The following is a 4,491-nucleotide window of genomic DNA, read 5'->3' as shown; positions in this document are numbered from 1 at the left end:
GGTGGGAGAGAGCGCTGTACATTCACTCCTCCCACCTACAATCCCTGCCGGTACGAGACTCAAACCCGCAACCTTTGAGTTACGAGTCCGACTCTCTAACCATTAGGCCACGACTTTCCCATTTACATGTCACATGTCAGTTTCTTTGTCATTATTTGTTTATATGATGTTATTTTAAGACTCTATGGAAATAATTATACCTGTTTTGATATGTTCGTTTTATTTCTAATCAACTAGCCACATGCATTCTGTATATTTGGTTTAGAGGAGGTTGTGACGAGTCGCTGCGGGTTAATCTCTCGCTCTGATTGCAGATGTTACTTACCTATACTCCGAGATTTTCCTGCCAAGTTCATCTACAACCCCTGGAACGCGCCGGACGACGCACAGCGCGCCGCCAAATGCGTGATCGGCGTGGATTATCCCAAACCCATGGTGAACCACGCCGAGGCCAGCCGCCTGAACATCGAGAGGATGCGGCAGATCTACCAGCAGCTCTCCAGATACCGCGGACTCAGTAAGAGCTTAGTCAAGTTCACCGCTTTCACGTTCTTATTTAAAGATACGGTTTTAAAAACCATTCTACATTTAAAAGAACAGCAGAGTTCAATCCACAACTAAAATGATAACAATATCATTGGAATCACTTTCAGAACTAATTTTTCCAGATGGTGAACGATAAAAACATTGACAGCCAATCAGAATCCACCGAATTTAAACTGCTGCGTGCTTATAATAAACAGAACGTTATCGTCCACTAATATAGTTATCATTATAGTTACGATAACGACACAGAGGAACGATATTGTTGGAATCACTTTCAGAACTAATTTTTCCAGATGGTGAACGATAAAAACATTGACAGCCAATCAGAATCCACTGAATTTAAACTGTAGCGTGCTTATAATAAACTGAACGTTATCGTCCACTAATATAGTTATCATTATAGTTACGATAACGACACAGAGGAACGATATTGTTGGAATCACTTTCAGAATGATTTTTCCAGATGGTGAACGATAAAAACATTGACAGCCAATCAGAATCCACTGAATTTAAACTGTAGCGTGCTTATAATAAACTGAACGTTATCGTCCACTAATATAGTTATCATTATAGTTACGATAACGACACAGAGGAACGATATCGTTGGAATCACTTTCAGAATGATTTTTTTCAGTTGATGTACAATAAAAAGATTGACAGCCAATAAGAATCCATCTGACTTTGAAGAGCTCAAGCATTTAAAGCGGTAGATGACAAAACTGCAGTGCATGATTAAAAATAAACAGAACTTTATCATTCGTTAATATAGTTATTGTTATAGTTATTGATATATTTGTTCTTGGTGTGAAAGGGCTTTAACTATGAAAGAATAGCAAAGTCCACACCACAACTATAATGACACAGAAGAACAATATTGTTGGAATTACTTTCAGAATTATATTTTCGAGCTGATGTACAATAAAAACATTGATGGCCAATCAGAATCCATTGAACTAGAGTTTGAGAATTTAAAGTGGCAGGCGACAAACTGCAGTGCGTACTTGTAATAAACAGAACAATATCATTAGAATCACGTTAGTTATCGCTGTAGTTAATGTTCTTGGTGTGAACGGGCCTTTATTTTAATTCATCCATCAGGTCTTCTCGCAACTGTTCCGTCCAACCACATGGAGGTCGTAGGTGTCAGTGAAGCCCAAGGAGCAGCAGCGCCACCTACACGCCGGAGGACCCAGAGCGGCACTTCGTCTCATCGTGAGTGTTTGAAATCGTACGTTGCGATCAAATAAGTGTGTTTGAAGTTGAGTTTTAATGCTCTGTGTGTCCAGCAGGGGTCAGGAGAGAGCATCCCGGACCGAGCGGAGCGAAACATCACGGCTCAATACACCGACACGCCCTCAGTGAGACCATGTCCTTAGTAGGGGTGTGCGATATTGACAAAACGATATTTTCGATATTTTCTGGGATTTTATCTATAACAATATTTTGCTGAGTGTGTTATTGTGCTGGTATTACCGTGCACACCGTGCACAACTGACTCCTAAAGTTTTTGATATTCTTCATATTCTGTGTGGAGATCCTTAATTAATTAATTTCCAATAAGTTTAAATAGATTTTTACCTTTTATGGGCATTTTTATGGGCACCTTTATAAAGCGTGCATTGTCTTTTGAGTCAAATTGTTACATTTAATCAGTGAATTAGAGTAATACGATATTTGGGCCAATAAAAAATAAAATTCATCTTTGCAATGCAGAGGAAACACAGAAGCTGCATCTGAAGAGGCATTTATTACACACTGAAATAATAAAAAGAAACTTTGAGTGTGAAATTAAAACCGCCAGCAGGTGGCAGCAAGTCACTGTTAATAAGTGAGTCATTGCGATTGAACCGAATCATTTAAACACTTGATTCATTCAGGAACGAAACACCGTCATGTTGCTCAGAGACACAAAACAGTGCTGTGGCTGTGTTTGGAATTACTTTTATAGTCGAAATAGCGCAAAAACAAGAAATAATCTCATAATTAACTGCCTAACTTCTATCTCATAATTAATTAGTCTCTTATTTAACTTGTTTATTGAACTGTTGTAAAAAATCAATATTACATTTGTAACCATGGCAGTTTTTAAAGAAAAAACGGCACTCTTTGTGTGATATTGATTAACTATATGAAGTGATATAAATATATACATTTTCTGTCCCCATATCTTGAATTTTGTGATCATTGTAAATGCATTTTAATAGACTGAATCATGCAGTGAAAGAACGCACTCTAAATGCGCACTCGGATTAGTCTAGACTTCACATAATGTATGCATGCACTCTGAAGGGGTGTTTTGAAAGTTTTTTGCAAAATTCTAAATGCATTTTATTAGACTGAATCATGCAGTGAAAGAACGCACTCTAAATGCGCACTAGTCTAGACTTCACGTAATGTATGCGTGCGCTCTTTAGGTGTTTTGAACGGTTTTTGCAAAATACTCGATAATGTCAAATCGCACATCGTTAAAACAACAATTACGATATTATCGCAGACGATATATATCGCACACCCCTAGTCCTTTGGTTCATTTGATAACGTTTTATGAACATTTGCGCAATATTTTGTTTTACGTTTGTCTTCCGCAGGCCACCGTACATCGCCCTACACCACCCAGAGCGACCTGTCGGAGCACGACCACAAATTTGCCGTGCCACAACAACCAGGTAGGTTTTTTTTGCGCGGGAAATACGTTACAGTGGTTTGCGAGCAAAGTTTGATGTCGACTTCCTTCAGGGCGTCTGATTTGGCCGATTGGGGGCGGGACTGGAAAGAGAGAAAGGGAGGCGGAACACAACGGTTGCCATGGTGATGACGGCCCCTCCCCCTCGTTAAAAGCCCAAGACGACGAGGTTCGTAAAAAAGTCGACGCTATACAAAAGTTGCCGATTAATAATAATAGAATCGTTCAGTTGTATTCATCTGTTTGTTTCAGAAGCGGCGGGAAGATGGGGAGGGCGTGGCCTTCTCTACCTAAGCTCCACCCACTGATGGATTCGCAAAATGTATTATAACCAGACCTCGCGTGTTAAACACAACCATTCAAAACAATTAAACGGTTTGTCCAATCAAATTGTGGCGAAAATGTAATTTTAACATTTTTAGAAATTTTATAACGTAATATACAATTAAATAAAATGTGATTATTATCCCAAATGTTGATTTTAAAAATCAGATGGAAATACTGTCTTCATGAACTTTTAAAATAAAGGTCCTTTCACGCCAAACTCAGTCTCAACGAATGAGTGTAAACGAATATTCGTCAGGTTGAACGAAAAGCTAAAAGTTTTAATAAGAAAACATTTAATTTAGTTGACGAAAACGTGAACCAGAGCTCAAGTCTTAATGGTCAGCACATTTCCGTCACCAGTTGCGGAAAAAATGACTCTCCATTGTTTATATTCAAATTTGTGAAGATTTGTTTGGCGTAAACGGACCTTAATATAGGAAAATACAAGTAATCGCAAACAGCCAAAGAAGAACACGCATTACGCCACATTTAAACGGATCCAGATTCACTCAGTATTACGGACGAACGGAAGAGTTTCTCTGAACCGGCCTCACCTGTACATACCTGCGTCTGTCTCCATGAGTCACAGGATCGTTGGAATGGGTTTGGGTCCAAGCTATTGTAACTGTACCACAGATGAATGATTGTCTCGTCTGTATTTAAACGACTGTATTTTGCTCCACGTTTCAGTGTTTTTGCACAGATAGAATTGTGTAGAATGGGCTCCAGGTGTTTGATATCATCGGCTGTGCATTATTTCCACCTCTCATTGTCATTGTCTCCATCTCTATGTACTCCAGTGTTTTGTGTATAACAGCTGTATCTTATGGAGCTGTATATTTTTACCGCTTGTGCTTTCAGTTTTTCTACAAAATATTAGTAGCTGTTTTGAATTTTAAAGATGTGTGTGTGTGTGTGTGTGTGTGTGTGCGCGT

General features: G+C 38.9%; 1 pseudogene; it reads left to right on the top strand.

Moving 5' to 3' along the window:
* LOC107667640 (cryptochrome-1-like) overlaps window positions 1-3,638 on the top strand; it is an 18,368-nt pseudogene extending 14,730 nt beyond the window's left edge.
* Window positions 3,639-4,491: the final 853 nt, after the last annotated feature.

This window comes from Sinocyclocheilus anshuiensis, unplaced genomic scaffold (genome assembly GCF_001515605.1).
Source record: "Sinocyclocheilus anshuiensis isolate Anshui unplaced genomic scaffold, SAMN03320099.WGS_v1.1 scaffold1799, whole genome shotgun sequence".
Lineage (NCBI taxonomy): Eukaryota > Metazoa > Chordata > Actinopteri > Cypriniformes > Cyprinidae > Sinocyclocheilus > Sinocyclocheilus anshuiensis.
Note: the sequence above shows the minus strand (reverse complement) of the source record. Positions and strands in the feature narration are given on the sequence as shown.